The 20223-nt window shown below is 40.8% G+C and overlaps 1 long non-coding RNA gene and 1 pseudogene across 2 annotated transcripts in view; both read left to right on the forward strand.

Moving 5' to 3' along the window:
• Positions 1-20223, forward strand: part of LOC115030860 — a 93057-nt gene that overhangs the window by 52135 nt on the left and 20699 nt on the right. The gene's annotated exons all lie outside the window — the stretch shown is intronic.
• On the forward strand, positions 14987-15096 carry LOC115031031 (annotated as a pseudogene).

Below are 20223 nucleotides of genomic sequence, written 5' to 3' on the forward strand. Positions count from 1 at the left end.
GTCAGGCAACCCTGCGCTCCCGCTACCCCGGCGCTGATCCGGCCGGATCCCAACCTTATTTTTGAGTTAAGGTCTCGCTGAGATAGGAGCTTGCCACTTTGGCCAGTAAACTCTAAGGACCGTCCCATCTCCTCCCCAGACACTGGAGTTGTAGGGATGTGCCATTGTGGGTGAATATTTTAAAACTTTTAATAGCTTCTTTCTGAACTTCACATCATGCACCCCAATCCCACACATCTTCCTATTTTTTTGTATCCACTCTCTGCCATTTTAACCTCGCCTGCCAAAAGGAAAAAAAAAAAAAGATGAATCCAAAACACTAAACCACACACATCTCATCATAGAAGCTGTGGTGTGTCACAGTATGTCCCACAGTGTACCCTTTTGTCCACACAGCTTTACTTGCAAATGTTCTTTGCAACGAGTCATTGGTCTGGTTCGAGGCCTCTGGCTTCTGCGACACTATCAATGCTGGGTCCTCACCTGGACTCTTCTTGGTTATCCTGTTGTTGCCCTGTGTCATGGAGATCCTGCAGCTTTGGATCTTTAGGATTGGTCATTTCACATGCTCCAGCAGTTCACAGATGGGGAAGATGCTGGGGTGGGCCAACACAAAGCCCTGCATCTGGGCCTGGGTGGTAGCTGAGTTGGTCAGCCCACCAGTTCTCCTGCACCCACACCACCATGTCGAACTCTTGAGCACTGCCCCAGGTAGCTCACAAGTGCTGCAGCTGGCAAGGCGCTGGGCCAGTTCTCTGGTTCTCATACCCTCATGCCCATGCTTATCTTTCTCTTTGCCACCAGGACTAGCTCTACCACCTCTACTGTGTTGCCCAAGCAAGGTTCAGGCTCCGTTTTCCCAAGTGCTACAGGGCTAGCTGTCCTGCTCTCATGACCTAGGGGCCAGCAATCCCTCTAGCCTGCTACAGGGGTGGGGTGGGAGTGGAGATAGGGTAGAGAGGGCCTCTCTGCCATGCCCACACTGAGTGAGCTTTTAATGTCAGTACTAGGGATTTGAACTCAGGTCCTCTTACATCTGTAGCTGTGCTCTTATCCAGTGATCCATCTCCTATGCCCTAAGTTATAGTTACTTTTGATGTTTATATTTGTGTTCAAGTTAACTAATCTTTTCCTTTCTTTTCTTTTGCTATTAGATTTATTTTGCTATGTTTCATTTCTAACTTCTATGGCTCAATGCATTCTTGTTTTAGTTTCAGTCATTTTGTTTAACACAGTTTTTAAGGCTGTGAATTTGGCTGTAATTATAGATTTGGCTGCATTATGTAAGTTTTATTTATGCGATAAGCACATTGTCCACATTTTCTAAGTATGCTGTAATTATAGCTTGAATTTTCCACCAATAATTTACATAAGATAGTATTTTAATAATTAAAAATACTTACTTTTCTTTATTGTTTAATACACATTTTAGGGGCTGAGAAGATGGCTCCATGGATAAATTCTTCTGTGAGAGCATGGGACCTGTGTTCAGATCCCCAGTATCCATGGGGAACATGAGCATGACAGTGGGTACCTGTAATCCCTGGAGAGGGTGACAGAAACAGGGGGATTCTAGGAACTTGCTGTCTAGAGAGTCTATCCAGTCTCTGAACTCAGGTAGTAATATCCTTTATCAAAAAAATGAGGTAAGGATGCTTGAGGAAGACACCTAGCATTGACTACTGGCCTCACATGGGCATATGGACCTGTATATATGGACACACATAAGTAACACACACACACACACACACACACACACACACACACACTTTATTCAGTTTCAGTTCCATCATGCTGTAGTCAGACACCATGGCAAACCACTACTGATTTGGAGATTCATTTGGGTTTTCATCATTGGAAAATTTACATAATAATTTCAATATAAAAAGGAAATTTTTACAGCTTGAAAAAAATGAATAACACGGTGGAGTTTTTTTTTTTTTTTCAAAGCAAAAGTAGGAGTTCTTCCTCAAGTCTTTGTCCTATCTGTCTCTTGCCTTGCTGTCTACCACCCTTCCCTCTGTGTTTTTAAGTCTTTGGAGGTCTCTGCATGCTTTCCTGGTGATGTTTCATTTCTTGATTTGTCCATTGTAAGTAGCACTAACTGGCTGTACAGAATGAAATGTGAAAGTTACCACACCGTTACATTAAACTATCCCCAGTTTAAAATTGTCTTTTTAAATAGTGTGTGTGTGTGTGTGTGTGTATACATTTGTGCAGATGTCCACAGAGGCAGAAGAGGGCACCTAGTGCCCCAAGAACTTGAATTACAAGCAGGTATAAGGTATCCCATGTTGGCTCTGGAAACCCATTCCAGTCTTTTGCAAGAGTAACAGGAACTGCTGAGGCAGTTCTCCAGCCCCTGCCCCCAATTTTTGATAGTAAAATGAGTCTTTTAATTATTTAGTTAGTTTACCCTTACAGCATTAAATTCTCACTAAATGAGTAAATCTATATTTATTTTTGCTATATGGATATACATTTCTTTATGTTTCTAATAACTCTACTTTTATTATATTGTTCCATAACCCAACAAACAGGGCAGTTCTACTTTTACATATTTCTAACCCAGGATAATGGGCTTGCTCCTGGGGCTCTTACCTTTGCTTTTAGAAATATTGATTTTATATTGCTTGTCTTCTATACCCACTGTGAAGGTCATCAACATAAATCAACATTTTACATCATGTTGCATACATTTCCCAGGGTCTTAAAAATGTTAATGGTATGATCTCTATTCTTCTTTTGTATGGTTTTCTCTTGATTTTGATCACAATTAAAAAAAAAAAAAACAACGCCACAACTTTCAATTCTTTTCACTAGTGTACTTGCTAAGAGCACTGTTACTCTCTTACCTACTGTTAGGAGATTCGTTATACAGGCTGGAGGGATGGCTCAGTGGTTAAGAGCACATGTTGCCTTTGCAGAGGACCTGAGCTCATTTTCCAGTATCCACATTGAGTGGCTCATGAGTGCCTGTAACTTAGGCTCCAACAGATTCAATACCTGTGGTCTCCTTGGGCACTCACAAGCCCATGCCTATACATAGACATATACCCACCTCCACATAATTAAAGATTAAAAAAATAAGAAAAGGTTTATTACAATGTTGAAGTCTTTGTTTGATTGATCTACCATTTATTTCTGTTTCTGTTCTTTATGCTTTCCTCAATTCTAAGTTTTTGCCATATGGATATGAAATTCTTTACATTTGTAATAATAACTCTACTTTTATTTGCATTCTTCCATAACCCAACAGTAAAGCAATGCAGCACTAATTTTACATTTCTCTAACTCAAGACGATGGGCATGTTCCTGCAGCTTGTGGCTTTCACTGTGCCTGTCAGACTTGCAATGCAGCATAGGATTTGGAGAGCCACAGCTGATAGTAAGTCATCTTTTCACATTTTACTTATTTGTAGGAAATTTTGTTTCCTGGTCATTTATTATACTTGAGTGTTATGATTACTAATTTCATGTAAGGTCCATTTTTTTTCCTATACTATGCAAGTATCTGAGGCTTTGTTTTAAGTCAATCCTTGACCAGTTGGAATCTAACTTCAAGTATGTTCCTGAAGACTGTATGTGACTTACAAGCTTGATAAGTCCTTCAATTTTCAGAATGCCCCCTGGCTTCCTTGATTGAGCTAATTTTTTTTTAGTCATTGTTTTATATAAATGTACACACATACATGCATATACATGCTCAGTCACTGAGTATATTCATTATTTTTGTAACATTATATGTATATTTATTTATTATGAGATTTGGCTTATATAATTATGAATGCCTAGAAGTTCCCTCATCTGTGGGGGACAAGCTAGAGACCCAGGGAAACCAGTGGTGTAACTCAGTCTGGGTTTCAATTTCCAGAACCAGCAGCTCTGTCATCCAAGGGCAGGAGAGGGTGTTTGTCCCAGGCCTAGAAACATGGGTAAAAGGAAGTTTCCCCTAATCCATGGTGGAGCATGTAGAAGCCTCTGTTGATGGCTTCAATATACATACATATATATATTCAATATACATGCACACACACACAGGCACACACAGACACACACAGACACACACAGACACACACACAGGCACACACACATATACACACACATATGTGTGTGTGTGTGTGTGTATATATATATATAATGTTGTACATGAACACCAAGTCATAAAACAAGACAGAGTAGCATGTAGTCCAAACAGACATTATCAGAATGATTTTAGACTCGTTAGGCTAAAGTAACCCTCATAAACAAAATAAGGATAATAGTTTCCATTTTAGAAGTTTGTTGTAGCAAAGCCACATAGACTGTGTGAAGGTCTGGGACACAGATATTCTGCAATGTAGTGAAACCAGGTTGACACACAGCATTTAGGCACAGACTCTCTTTTTTGTAAGACTTAGACAAGTACAAATGGTTTTAATTTGGATTTGTGATTGGACAACCTTTTACCTGTGTTCGATTTGGCCATTCACTGATACTCTTTTGTAAACTGTCCATACAAGTTTTTTGACCATAATTCAATTGTATCATTTCTTTTCTTTTTTGATGCTATAATGGATCTTTGTACGTTAAAAGTTGGTCCTTATCAGGAAATATTTTCCCCATTATACCACTAATCAGTCTCAGCATTTACACTCAATACTCTCTTTTGAGAGTCTCTCTCATGTAGCTCAGGCTGGCCTTTATGTAGCCAAGGATGACCTTGACCTTTTTATCCTTGAGCTTCTGCCTTCCAAATGCTGAAGCAGGCATGGGCCATGGAACCTACCCTGGCTTATGTGGTGTTGGGCATCGAACCTTCGGCTTTGAACATGTTAGGCAAGCACACTCCCAATTGAGCGACATGCCAGTCATCTGTTCATTTTTAAAGGTCTTTTTTAATAAGCAAAGGTTTTGAATTTTGATTAGGTGCATGTGATAGTTTAAACTGTCAACTTGACATAATCTGGGATCTCCTGGGAAGAGAGTTGGAGTTGTGTTGGGGGCATGTCTATGGGATTTTGTCTTATCAATTGATGTAGGAAAACCTAGCCTACTGTGGGTAGCATCCTTCCCTAGGTAGGAGAATCCTGAACACACTAAGAGAGAAGAAAGCTAGCCTAGAGCAAGCAAGCAAGGATTGGTTTATTCTCCCTTTGCTCTGAACTGGTGGATATGATGTGGCTAGCTGTCTTGTTTGTTTGTTTGTTTGGTTGGTTGTTTTGGAGACAGGGTTTCTCTGTATAGCCCTGGCTGTCCTGGAACTCACTTTGTAGACGAGGCTGGGCTCGAACTCAGAAATCCACCTGCCTCTGCCTTCCAAGTGCTGGGATTAAAGGCATGCGCCACCACCACCCGGCATGTGGCTAGCTGTCTTAACTAGCTGGCACCTTCATTCTTCTACTATGGTCTGTAACTGGAATTGTAAGCTGAGGTAAACCTTTTCTTTCCTAAGTTGCTTGTTGCCAGGGTATTTTTATCACAGTAGTCAATATGAAACTAAAACAATATTGTTTACCAGCTTCTTTGAATAGTCTGTGGTTTTGTGTCATGTCTAAAATACTGTCTATTTGCTATCTGGGAGAGCAAACATTTTCTCCCCACCCCCATCTCTGCCTAACTAATTTTGCTTGCATCACATTAAAGGCTCTAGACAATCTTGCTGATTTTTTTTCCCATGGTATAGGCAAGTATCAACGTTCATTTTCTACTTATGGATATTTAATTGTTTCCCATACAGCCTGGTGAGTAAACTTTCCTGTATCATTAAATTGTCTCAGCATTTCTGTTAAAAATGAACTGAGCCTATATGTGTGAGCCAAGTTCTTGAATCCCTATTTTTTTCTGTTTGTCTGTAACTAATCTACATATCTATTTTTTTTCACTACTACATGGTTCCGATTACTGTTTTTAGAATTAAATTTTAGAATTTAGCCCTGAAATCCGGGTGGTACATATGCTTCTGTTTTGTTTTAATGTAAGGTTTCAAGAGGTAGCTCAAGCCGACCTGGAAGTCTTGGTCCTCCTGTTCGCTTCCCGAGTGCTGAGACAGGAGACCTGGTTGTGTGAAAACTGTTGTTGGCCTTGTGTTGAAACTACAGGCACGTTTGGAGACAGACATCTTAATCACATTTACCCTCTTAATATAAGAACACAGTGTGTCTCTCTATGTATTTAGACCTAATCTTCTAATTTGTCCTTGGGATGCTCTGTCCTTTTTGGTGTAACTTTTATTTTGATTTCATTTTTCTTGATGTTGACTTCAAGGTTTAGGAAAATATTTAAAGAGTGATTTTGCTGATGAATTAATGTTTCCCTTTAAGTCTACTTATGAACCCTTAAGGATAGCTTCATTAGCAGAGAGCATGAGGCTCTCCACCCCAGACACTGCTACACGAATCTGACATGAACTGAAGGAACAGCAAACAAACTCTAAATCATGAAATACAGTAATTTTGATTTTAGAAGGCTTAGTTCAGTAGCCCAAGATCTTGCTACACTCACCCATTAGTTCCAGTAATCTCTGCACCCCCTACACCTTTAAGGTTTTCTATACAAACAGTCCTGCTACCATGGCTTCCCATCCTCCCGTTATGATGGAGCTCAGAGCAGAAGTGGTGAGTGCACAGGGTGTGGCCAACTGATCTTGAGGGTGAAGCTTATGCTCTCACCATGGAGCACAATCTTAGCTGTAGATTTGCTTCGTACACACCTTTTACCACACAGAACAAAGGTCCTTCTTTTCAGGTTTCATGACTGAGTTGGGATTTTGACATTTTTTCCCCTTCTTTTTTCTGTTAATATGGTGAACTATATTGGCCTGCTTCACTTCAGTTTTATGTCATTCCACTTCATATCTTTTTCCCCCCCCCTGAGATGGGCTTACTGTGTTGTCTGTGCTGAACTTGAATTCCTGGGTTTAAGTAATTATCCTGCCTTAAGTCTCCAGAGTCATTTCTTTTGAAATGCTGACCAACCTTGACTGGGGTCATTGCTGAGATCAAATACCTGGCAAGAAGCAATTTCAGGGAGGAAGGGTTTATTTTAGCTATCAGTTTGGGAGTATAGTCCACTGTTGAGAGGACGGCATGGGGACTGAAGGGGCTATTTGCTATATGGCCCAAGGATCTCTTTGCTTAACTGTGTGTGTGTGTTGTGTGTGTGTGTATGAGTGGGTGTGTGCATATGGAGACAGAATTGGTTTTGGAGATAGAATGTCTTGTTGTCCTGAAACTTGTTTAGTAGGCTCTCCACTTTCTGTACTAGGGTTATAAGGACATGCCTCTGTACCTGGATTTTAGAAAACAACTAATGAAGTTTCAGGAAGATCAACTTCAGGTCTTTGTGCTTGATTGAGTTACCTCTCCAGCCCACTATTTTATTATTTTTTTGAAGAAAACATCCATATTTTATGTATATTGGTGTTTTGCCCGCATGAATGTCTGCACAACACATGCATGCCAAGAGGCCAGAAAAGGTCATCAGATCTGGAATACAGAGTCATCTCTGAGCTGCCATGTGGGAATAGGGAATCAAACCTGGGTCTTCTGTAAGACAAGGCAGAGCTCTTAACCACTGAACCATCCCGCTAACTTCCTACCTCTACTTTTGTCTTATAATAATGCCACATAAATTCTGAAAATTAAGTATATAAAGTTATGAAATGCACAAGAGTGTACATTCAAACCAATAAATAGTTAAGATAAAATGTAAGGTAGCAAAGTAAGCAAAGACCGAATAAGGGAGGAAAGAAATAAGAAGGGTTCAGAAAACATTTATAATTCAATAAAATGGTGGGCTGAAGATCAAGCACAAAGGCCAGGAGAGATGGCCACTCTCTGTTGGCAGTTATTTATCTACTTATTCATGGTTTTTCAGCAGTTTAAAGATATTCTGTCATTTTCTGGTTTACATTGTTTCCGCTGTGGTTTGTGATTCCCCTCGCTGTTTCGCTGTATGCGGCACCCCCTATCATGCCCCCTGTGCTGCCCCCTGTGCTGCCCTGTGATGCCCCCTGTGCTGCCACCTCAGCTGCTTTCACACTTCTGTCTTGTATCTCTGCTTCTCAGCACTTAGCTGGAGTTCCTCACATTGAAGTGTCTTTAGTTTTCTAAATCTGTAACTGTATACCTTTCACAAATTTGGTTGTTTTTTTTTTAAATCAACTAACTGATTGATTAATTAATTTTGACAGTGAGTCTTTCTATGTAGACCAGGCTGGCTCACAATCCACCTGTTTCTGCTTTCATGAGTGCTGAGATTAAATGTGTGTGTCATAGTGCCCAGCATGAGTTTTTTTTTTTCAGTAAATATTTTCTGTCTTATTCTTTTTCCAGGCAAAGCATTTTGAAGTCTCTAGTTCATAAGTCTACAAACAAGGACCTAGTTTTTCATATATATGTATATATCTATATCTATCTATCTATCTATCTATCTATCTATCTATCTATCTATCTATCTATCTATCTATATATATAATCCAGAAATGGGCATTAGATCTCATTAAACTCAGGACCTTCAGAAGAGCAGCCAGTGCTCTTAGCTGTTGAGCCATCTCTCCAGCCCCCTACTTATTTTTCAATGTTTTCTTTTTTATCTCTCTTATTTGAGCTAAATGACTTATCTGTCTTCAAATTTATCTTATTAGTTTATACTTTATTTTAGTGGTGATTAGTATAGTGTGACTTAACTAGGGGTTGTGAAGTCCTTGGTGGGTTGAAGTTCAGAACTGCTTTATATCTGTAAGCCTTATATGTTAGCTGCTTTTTAAAAAAATTTTTTGAACTAGTTATGTACAATTCATGGGTCATCCCATGAATTAAATTTAATGACAAAATTTGGTTTATTCCTAGTTCATCTCTCTCCTCACTCTCTAGTTGTCTAGTTTCCATAGCATCCCCCTGTTATATCCTACCATGCCATGCTGGTCATAATTTTAGTTGTTCTCAGTACTTAGAAAACTGGGTGTGATGGTTTCCTGTTCAATGTTGATGCCCTCTCAGCTAGTGGAGACCTCAGGCAGTTATACTGTTTACTTGTTAACCCCCATTTTACCTATGCTAGCTTGATTGTGCTTCTGGTTCTTGTGAAATCATAAATAAAGCCATTCATCACAGAGTTCAGGACTGTTGCAGACCTGGTGGAATGGCTCAGTAGCAAAGGTATAGAATTGTCAAACAGATATGGCATGGTATTTGAGCTCTGTAGCTTAAGTGAGCATGCGTGTTATATATCATATATCAAATCCCTTGAAAACTTAATAACTTGATACCAGATAGATTTATTATGTCCCATGGGTTTTGAGAAAACAGCTTCTTAGATGGAGATTTCTCTGTTAGGTTATTTTATGAGAATGCTATCACATTGCCATGAGGGTCACAGTGCTAATAACTTGACCAGGATGGTAAGTTCTGTTTCTAAATACACTATTGTTCAGATACAGGTTTTCAGGTTCTTGGGCCATGGCCCCATACAGAGCTACTACTTAGTACATGGTTTATTCCAGAGAGTAAGGAGAGATTTAGACAGGAAGACAGAGATATTCATGACTGACTAAATTCACAGCTGTGAATCTATCCTGTCCTGGAGTTTTCCTGGAAGGGAGGCTTTTGATTGCAGCCCTGATCTCATTGCACACAGTGGGTCTGTTTTTTTTTTTAAATCTTCTGACTTGAATTTTGGTAGGTAATATTCACCTAGAGACTCATCTGTTTTGTCTGTTTTTCTGCTTTTTTTGGAGTATACATTTGCAAGTATTCTCTAATGATGATCTGGTTTTCTAATGGGTCTGTGGCAAAGAAACTCTTTCATCTCTAATTGTGTTTCTGTGTGTGTTGTTCATGTTTTGTTAGATTGTCTAGGGATATGTTATAATATCTTACTAAGTTCACATAAATGAGCCCCCTTTCTTACAGCACCCTTAATGATTGGCGATGAGTGGTAGTTTAGAATATAAACTGCTAGATAGCTAGTTTACTTCCATTTGGAAGCACTTTGAAGCTGTTGATAGGTCTGAACACTACCACTTAAGTCTCTAACTTGAGTTATTTTGTAATTCTTAGATAGATTCCCAGATATAAATGAATCTTGAGTGTCACATTTCGACTTAGTAATAGCCTGAGAATCTGTTTTGTTTTGTTTTGTTTTCTTTTGTTTTGTTTTGAAAGACCTCAGAGCCCATAGCTATCATAGATCAAGAGAGGAATGGCTTCCTTCAGTTAATAGGATCCCCCTTCCCACCTCCAGCCTGGCCTTGGTAATTTCAACAGCGTACATTTGCATCTGGGACTGGCATGGTGTAAACCCACTTTGTATACTCCATTCCTTTCCCCAGGAGCCCCTGAGAAATTACCCAATGTCCACAGCAGTGGGGCAGCTCTTATGCTTGTCCTTTGGAGTTTCCTGTTTTTATTCTCTTTGCTTTTTTTTTTTTTGTCTCTTTATTATTTATGTCATAGACTTAATACAAAAACTAGCTTTTGGTTGTAGCTGTGAACCTTAAAATGTATCTAAATTCCATGGAGACCCAGAAGAGAAGGTTGTTGAACATATTGAGATGTGTTTGCCTTTAACCTCCTGTGTTTGTAACAGCAGCCACAAGAATAAAATGGTCTCTGTGAGAGAATGTCTAGACCCCTTTGAGTACATCAGTGAATTTTCCCATGGTGTTTGGAAATAGTTTTGTAAAAAGGTACCTTTTATCTTAGTGTTTACTAGGAAACTCACTCATGGGGGTGCCTTTGGAACACTGGTGTTTGTGAAACTCAATGAAAGAGAAGAATAACTGTTTCTGTTGACTTAGTCTTTCTGTCCCTGGCATAGAAATTTGTAACTACAGTCTTCCACTGGAGATTTCATTTCTCTTTGGCATCCAGTCTAGCTACTTACCTGGCATCTGAACCAATCTTCCTCTTTGTTTATGGCCTGGATGTTTGCCTGTATTCTTCTAAGGACCCGGCAATGAAAATGACTTGACATCTCCCATGCTTTTCAATATGCCAAGGTCCCACACCAGCAGAAAGAATACTCAGTAATGTATTTAATTCTGGTGAACTACTTTAGTAACTAAAGCTCCTTAAGGATTAATATGTCAACGTTCCACTCCTTAATACGTCAAGGTACTACCACCCCAGCAGCAAGAGTACCCAGGGTGTCTAATTCTGATGAAGAGCTTTAAGGACAAAAGCTTCCTTCCTGTGTGGAAGGAAGGAAGACAAGAATCAATGACCTGCTAAGCTACCTCAGTTTCCCCAGAGATTGGGATCAGTTATTGTGAAGAAAAATAGACTTTGTTATTTTGGGGACTTGCATGAATGTCAGAAGAGCCATTTTTGTATTTTTCAGGTCAAGACAATATTCTCCAGTCCACATACTATCTTAATACTGCTCAAAATGAAGACCCATTCCTCTGGAAAACAGGGGAAAGCTCATTCTTAAAGCTCTTTGATGCCTTGCATAGATTCATTTGTTTCTTTGGGTCTTATGATGGCTAATGTTGGCTGTCAGTTTGATATCCATGGAATCAACAGAGTGACACACCTCTAGGTGGGTGTATATGAAAGTGATTCTTGGAAGAATTGGCTAAGGAAGGAAAGCCCTTCTTCATGGAACAGGCACAGATAGAAAGATCTATAAGAAAAAGTAGAGCTCCTTTTGCCTACACACCTTTGATCCTTGCTGGTGAGTACATCGATTACTCTTCTTTCCTCTTTCTTTCCTTGTTGTCTTATGGATCTTGGTGGTTTTGTTGTTGTTGTTGTTGTTTGTTTGTTTGTTTGTTTGTTTGTTTTAATCAAAACTACACTGATACCAGAATATTTGTGCTCACCAGCAAGAAGAAGCAATAGTGGGGACTTGGTCAGGGTCCCAGAGTTACAGGAACAGTGCAGAGACACAAACTTTACTTTCTATTTTTGGGAGTTGTGTAAACCCTTGACTCCCTTCACTAAACTTCTCAACCTCAGTCCGGAGAAACCGGGAAAATGGGAGATGCTGTGTGTAGTTGGGTGAGATAGGGAGTTTCCCTTGTAGGACGGGTGTGAAAGGCTATGTGGTGCTTGCTTGGTTAACTGCTGGTCTCTCCGCTTAAAAAGCTGTAGGTGATTCTGGTAACATGACAAACAAGACAGTGGCATTTCTGTCCTTCGGAACTTAATCTTGGTCTTGGTTATTTTAAGACTAACTATCCAAAGTAGCTTTGATTACATGTCCAGATCTACACTATCTGGTAGTACAATTTTACTTGGTATTATGGGTAATGTCCATATTGCTGGATTCATATTGATTGAAGAGCTACAGCCAGTCCACAGAATGAATGAGTGCTTGTGCTTTTTATGTAGAAATTTGAGAGAAGATGCTGAGTTGAGAGGAGGATGCATCTGTGTACAGAAAAAGTAGAAGTAATACTATCAATAGAGTATTAAAAGGAGAATATTTTATAACTTAGGGTGTGCCATGATTTCGTCTCAGCAGTAAACAGGAGTAGTATTCACTTTGATGTGCTAAGAGTCCCCCTCACTGACAAGGACCTGATTCTGAGTTTGAGGACTCTTTTCTGAGTACATGCAGACCCCTGAGAAGGCCACCTTGTCTGTCTGTTTCCTACCCCGCACTCTACTAGAGAAGGCTGAGTTTCTGACAGCCATATCCCTGCTCTATAGTTCTCTAATTTGCATGTGTTATTTTTCATTCATTCTCCACTCTAAATACACTGACTTACCTTGGTTTGAATTAGTTTTACTTAGTCATTAACCTGGTACAAACAATGAACATTTAAATCTAGCCTTGATCTGTGTCTCTGGATATATATTTTATTATTATTTATTTATCTTCAAGTGTTATTCAGATGGATTCTCACTATGTAGTTCTGACTGGCTGGAATAAACCCTCTATGTAGACCAGGCTAGATTAGAACTCATAGAGATCTGCTTGCCTCTGCCTCCTCAGTGCTGGGATTAAGGGCATGGGCCACTGTGCTTGGCCCTCTTAGTATGACTGAGTACCTGACACCTGAATGAATGTGCAGAAGGAAACTTGAAAGGCAGCCTGTAATATAAAGAAATCATTTTGATGGGAGTAAACGCCTAGAAGTGAATGTTCAGCAATGAAGCTAGCCACTTATTTCAGAAAATCATAGTGATTACTCTTTACCTGCTATGTATTACTCCAGCCCTGGGTTTTGCAGAACATGCTGAGCTTTTTTGCCAACTTGTTCCTCTTTAAGTCATATGAACAAGACAATTTAAATGTGTGATGGATAATCCAATTAGAGAAGCAGAGAGTTTTCTCACTGTACTATGCTGCTTAGTCAATAAATGGAGACACATGCATCATGTGAAATAACAGATGTATAATCCTGCAGAGTCAACAAGCATGGTAGTCAGGTCCACTGAGTGTGAGCACCTTCCTGTGAAAGAATGATATAGTTAAGTTCCTTTTGCTGTTCAATTATTACAATAATACCAAAATTGAGCTCTTACTTGATGCCAGGAAATCTTAGACTGATATCTGCTTCAATAATTAAAGCTTTATTGGCACACAGTCACATCATTTGTTTAGATATTATCTGTGGATATTTTCTTGCTATAATGGCAGAGTTTCCACAGGGACTACATGGCCTATTATGCTTAAAAGATTTACTTCCTAGTCATTTATAGAAAGCTACTTACCTGTGCATCATAAAATTTATTTCTCAAAATATCCTTGGTGACTGCAGTTATCTCCAACTTACAGCGTTATAATTTGAATGTGAGATGTCTTCCACAGGCATTTACCTCTAGCTCTTGTCACTGGTTTTGGAAGTTATGGAACTTTTGGGAGTGTGGTCTTCCTTGTATAGGGAGGTTACTGGAGATGGGCTTTGACAGTAAGTTCTGCTTCTGGTTCTAGACAATATCCTCTTTTTCTTGATGCCTCAAAATATGAATAAGCAAGCCAGGCATGATGACACAAGCCTTTAATCCTAGCACACAGGGAGGTGGAAACAGATCTCTATGAGCTGAGGCCAGGCTGGTCTATAAAATGAGCACTAGGACAACCAGGGCTACACAGAGAAGACCTGTCTTCAACAACAACCACCACTACCACCACCACAACAACCAAACAAAAAACCAAAAGAAGTGAATAAGCTATGTAGCATACTATACTGTCCTTGTCATGATTGAGATATCCTGAAACTGTGAGCCAAAAAACAAACCAAAACCAAAAAACCAAAACCAAAATACTTTCCTTTATCCTGTTTCTATCATATGATTTGCCATGGTGATAACACAATTAACTAACAAAGTCAATAGCAACAATTGTGAGTCTATGACTGAGATAAACCTAACCAAGCAGTTTATATATAGTTTATGGGAGAACATGAGAGTTTGCTGCTATGAGATGGAGGAGCCCTAGAATGCTATCATCAGAGCTGAACAAACAATTCAGATGGGAGTTGGACCATAATGCTGTCAAAAATATGGGCAGTCAAGGCTGTATGCATGAGGTTTCAGAGGGGAACAAGAAGTTTGTGAAGAACTGGGCTAAAAAGGCCTTTTGTACTATATTTTGGCAAAGAACCTACATTTTGCCTTAGTCCTCAAAGTATGAGTGGGACTGAACAGAAAACTAATGGGTTAAGTTAATTGATGGGAGAAATTTCAAGATAGTGGAACATGTAGATTATGGCATTGTTACTGCTTTATGCATTTAGTCATACTTAACAGTGATCAAAAGGCACAAATAGAAAGATGTAAAAATGAGTGGTTTACATAGGAAAAGAGTGTGAAGGTAGTTTAAGTTTTGCACAGGGAAAAATTTATAATTCTTAAAAATGATTATCATCATTGAAACCATCAGCACCATTGAGAAATAGTACACTTTGCACTAGGACAATATAAAATGGTATCTTGAGGTGAATATCTATCAAAACCTCCAAGTTATAAAACCAAACATTCACCCAAGAAACTTTCATTTAAAAAGAATGTACTTAAGAATAGAGACACTTCTTGGTCCTAGAGGCATGGCAATTGAAACATTGTGCTTCAGTAGATGAGAGGTGCTTCAGAGAGGAGAGAGACTATGTCTACACCAACTGTTCTGACCTGTGAACATCTGAATGATTAGTAGCCTAACATCCCTGAAAAAAGAGCAAGCCTGAGATGACTACCAGTCTACCACTATGCAGAACTTTACAGGTTCCCAGGGCAGTGCAGTGCAGTGCAGGGCAGGGCAGGGCAGGGCAGGGAGCCAGAAACTGGAAGAACCCTTCCTTGGACCTCGGACCTCTGGTGGGAGTGAGCCTAAGATAGATGGTCCTCAAATGGGGCCACTCAGGCAGCTCTGGGCAAGGAGTGAGCCTGAGATGACCACAAGATGAATGTCAGGGGGCCTGGACTGTGAGCTAGCTTGAGATGTCCACCAGTCCAGTGATGCCCAGGTCTAGGGGAGGCAATCCATGACTGAGATAACCTCTGCCCAGTGCCATAATGCATGACTAGGGCGTTGCACTCCTGAAAATACTTCTGAGATGATGCCAGGCACACAAAGACCCCATGCACCACTAAGAGGAACAAGTACATGGTGAAGGAATAGAGGAGAAAGAGAAACAGATGGCTGTGGGCACAATGAAGAGAAGCAGAACTAAAGACTTGAGGGTAGTGAGGAACAGCATGATGTGATGTCACTTGGGACCATGGTGGGGTCCTGGCCTATACTGCCACTATGTATCATATCTGAGTTAGCTGCCAAGGGTCTGTTTTCACCAAAGGCCAGGCAGACATGGCTGTTCTGGGTTACCAGCCTGGGGGCATGTTTATGTCTGAGGGGTATACAGAACTGGCCCCATCCTTTACCTGGGCATTCTGGAAGAGCTGGCCCTGGGGGGCATGATAGCAATAGAGCTGTCCCATCCCCTCATCAGCTACAGCACTTGGGAGACCAGGCCCCACACAGTAGAGTTAACCCTAGAGGCAGGTATGCAAGTGATCCAGCCCCAAGAGCCTGAGTGTGGGAGAGCTGGCCCTGCCACCTGTCTGCCATGTGGTGACATGGGCAAGGGAGAGATCCCCCACCTCTCATCCCTTAGTACTTATGGCAGGCAGGAGAGCTGGCCTTAGCCCTCACTAGCCATAGCACTTAGGAGAGTGGGCTCTGCACCTTGCCTGAGCAGCATAGTAGAGCTCATTCTGGTGGAGGGAAATGGGCCAGATGGTCTTGAGGGTGTGAGTGTGGCAGAGATGGCTCTGGCTCTGTCTACTGTGTAGTGGTATTGTTTTGGGAGTGATCCCTTTCATCCCTTTTCCCTAGTCACCATCAGCAGGTAGGAGAGCTGGCCCTGACAGCTCATGAGACCTGTCCCTGACCCTTACTTGCTGCAGCACTTGGCAGAGCATGCCCCACACCTGTCCTGGGCAGCACAATAGAGCTGACACTGATGGTGAGGGGCACTTGTGAACTGACCCTGAGAGTTTGAGTGTGGGAGAGCAGGCCCCACAACTTGTCTGCTGTGTTGTAATATGGGCAAGAGAAAGATGCCCTCCTCAACCCTCAACCCTTGGTACCTACAATAGGTAGGTGAACTGGCCTTGAGGTCATGAGAACAGGAGAGCTGTCTTTGGCCCTTACCTGCTGCAGTACTTAGGAGAGCTGGCCCTGTACCTCACTAGGACAGCACAGCAGAGCTGGCCCTTGATGTAGGGGTTGCAGATGAGTTGACCCCAAGGGCATGGACTCAGGAGATCTGTCCCTGTCTCTTGTCCGGTGTATGGTGGTGCAGATGAGGGAAAGATGCCTTCCTCTCCTCCCTCCATATATAGCAGGCAGGGCAGATGGTTCTGGGGTCATAAGAAGGGGAGAACCATTCCTGTCCCTCACTGACTGCAACACTAGAGAGAGTGGACCCATACCTTGCTGGCCCTGACAGTGGAAAAGCCAGTGGGCTGGTTAACAAGAAGATCTCTCTGGCTTAGACCCAGGGCTTTGAGCTGGCCCACTTCAACATCTATTGCATCAAAGAACTATTGTAGGTATATAAAGAGGCTAGTCCTACAGATTCAAAACTGCAGGATCTCCATGACACAGGGCAACATCAGGATATCTGAGAGGAGTCCCAGTTAGGTTCCAGTATTCCTAGAGTAGCAGAATCCAGGGGCTTCATACCAGACTAACAAGTCATTGCAATGAACATTTGCATATACTGGGACACACTGGGACACACTACAGATTCCACAATGAAATTTTTTTCTCTGAAGGGAGTGTGTGTGTGTGTGTGTGTGTGTGTGTGTCTGTCTGTCTGTCTGTCTGAAGATTGAAAGGGTGGAAGGCAGGTATGAAAGGAGGGAGAGATAAGTGGGATTGGGGTATATGGTATGAGATTCACAAAGAACCAATAAAAAGCAAAAATAAAACAATAAAACACCAACAATAATAGCAACAAAACAAGCAAACAAAAAGAGTATAGAACCTCAAGGAAAAGGGACACCCGGGGAAGTGTTTTTATTCAGACACCAAGACTACATCTTGAGCTTGCAATGAAACATGGAATTATCTTCACAGTGGTTTTGTAGGCATGCAAACTGCAAGAATTTGGGGTCATGGAGGCTGGCAGGAAGAAAAGCTCATGAGACCAGGCAATGTGTAGTATGGTTAGATTCTCAGGACTGTTGTCCTCTTGAGGCAGGCCTGTATAAATCTATGTACGTAAAGCATGAATAAGGTGCAACGGGAGACCCCAGAGTGTCAGAGACATGAGGATCATGGAATGTCTGCCAAGGAGAGCCTGTGCTTACGAAGTGAACAGACCAAGGTGGAGGCCCACGTGCTTCAGATGGCGTGAGCTCCATATACCGGACATGGAACGATAGGATTTGGGTTTTAGTTTTGCTTTCATCCAATGTTTCCCTGCTTTCTTCCTGTTTCTCTTTGTTAAAATAGGAATTTTAACCTATTGTACCACTGTGTATCAGAAGGATGTAACTTTTTATATAAGAATTCACTTTTATATTTTAAATTTTCTGTTTATTACTTATTTATGTGTATAAGTCTATGTAACTATATGTGCATGTATGTGCAGATTCCCATTCAGACCAGAATGAGGTATTGGGTTCTCTGAAGCTGGAGTCACACATGGTTGTGAGCTGTCTGATGTGGATGCTGGGGAATAAACTCAGGCCCTCGGCAAGACCAGCAAGTGCTTTTCACCATGAAGCCATCTCTCTGGCGCCAGGAATTTCAAATTTATTTATTTATTTATTTATTTATTTATTGCTTCCTTCTTTTCTTCCTTCCTTCTCTCTCTCCATTTTCTTTCTTTTTTCTTTTTCTATCCATCCATTTATTTATTTTTAATATTTCATAGGTAAGATAGTACCTTGAGTCTCAGAATAGACTATGGATATTTGAACAGTGTTGGGACAGGCAAGACTGTGGTTTTGTTTGAAGCAGAATCAAATGCATTTTGAATCACAACGTGTCTGTTAGCTCATGATAGTCCAGGAATAAATTGTTACTGTTTGACTATGACTTATTCTCCATGGGCTCATGTGTTTGAAATTTGGTCCGTAGCTGGTAGTGTGGTTTTGGGAGGTAGAAGAAACTTTGATGCTGTGGCCTAGCAGAAATAAGTCATGGGGGTGGATTGAAGATGATAACCATCTTCTGGTTCCAGTTTAATTTCTTTGCTTTCCAACCTTCCATAATTTAAACAAAACATGCTATAAGCTCAGACCTTTGGACTGAACTAGTGCAGCTCTTAATGCCTCTCTGCTATGATGGGACATGTGTGTGTGGTGTGTGTATGGTGTGTATATGTAGTTTGTGTGTGTAGTATGTGTATGTGTGGTGTGTGATGTGTGTGGTATGTGTATATGTGGTATGAATATGTGTGTATATGTGTGGTGTGTGTGTGTGTATACACACACACACACCACACATATACCCTTAAGCATAAATAGGTTAAATAACTCCAAGGTTTCACAATTTGGAGTGAAACTATAACTAATGATATAGACCCAGGCATTAGAATCCTATGCTTTTAATAGCTACCCCATATTATTCCTCTTATACTTTAAGAAAAGGCTCTAGTCATCTTGAAAATAGAAAACAACTTGAGGTCACCTTACACTGTGTGTCTCACCAGCCTGTTTTAGATTATGTCTGGAGAGAAGATCATTTTGGATGAGACGAAGAACATGTTTTTTAAGGACATTGGCCATGAAGGAACCTGCCATGGACTGGGTGTTTGTGCCCTCCTCCCACAGTTTGGGTGTTGAGATTTTGTCTTCTACGTTACTGACAACTAGAGTTGGGACTTCAGGAGGTAACAGCAACATGTGTTAGAATGCTTTCATTGGTGATATTAATATGCTTATTGAAAAACACAGAGAAGGATACTGTCTCTTCTGGCTACGTAAGTATACAACACAATGATTGGTGTCTACGGAAGAGGAAGAGTTGCCCTCACCAGACCCTGGGTCGGTGGCTGTCATATGGTTTTTGGGCCTCTCAAAAAGGAATATTTATCTCTTATTTAAAGCACTGATTTGATAAGTCAGCCCCAAGCAACTATAGTAATATTTGTCTATTCTCTGACCTCTAGTTAGATATCCCAAAGTGAACTCTGGTTTGGTTTTAGAAGAATTTTCCTTTTAAAAAGCATTATTGTGATATTTCTTCCCAGTGGCCATGACTTCTTCTACAGGATATTAGCATCTTGAATTTCCATAGGGAAAGCATCCCTCCTATGACCAATCACATGGAATGTGTGGGATTGGCATTACCTTGATTCCAGTTTGGGCTCTGAATATCTCACCAAAGAATCTTCTCCCCTAACCCTTTGGGACTGGTTCAGAGACAGGCACATGAGTTAATCTACTCCAACCAGAGTGGAGCTTACTGTCCATGATGAAAACGCATAAATGTTTTCTTCTTCACTGAAGTTGGTTCTGAGAGGTTACAAGGCAAGGAACTCCATGAACAGAGCCCTACATCTCCTGGGCAGCTGCTTTGTGGAGCTTGATGGTGAAGTTACCCAAGATAGCCCGGATCCTGAAGATAGATTTATTCCCCAAGCTATTATTGTATTTTTGGTATAAAGTGTCCCTCAAAAGACCTGTTATTTTGTTGAAGGCAAACAGGTATTATTCTCATCTGGTATATCTAGTAATTAAGTAATGGTTGTACCATTAGGGCTCTGAACTATTGAATGGAATAATTCCTTGATGGCGTTGTTGGGAAGTAGTATAAAGTTACAGGTAAGGCTGTGGA

Source organism: Mus caroli, chromosome 4 (genome assembly GCF_900094665.2).
Source record: "Mus caroli chromosome 4, CAROLI_EIJ_v1.1, whole genome shotgun sequence".
NCBI lineage: Eukaryota > Metazoa > Chordata > Mammalia > Rodentia > Muridae > Mus > Mus caroli.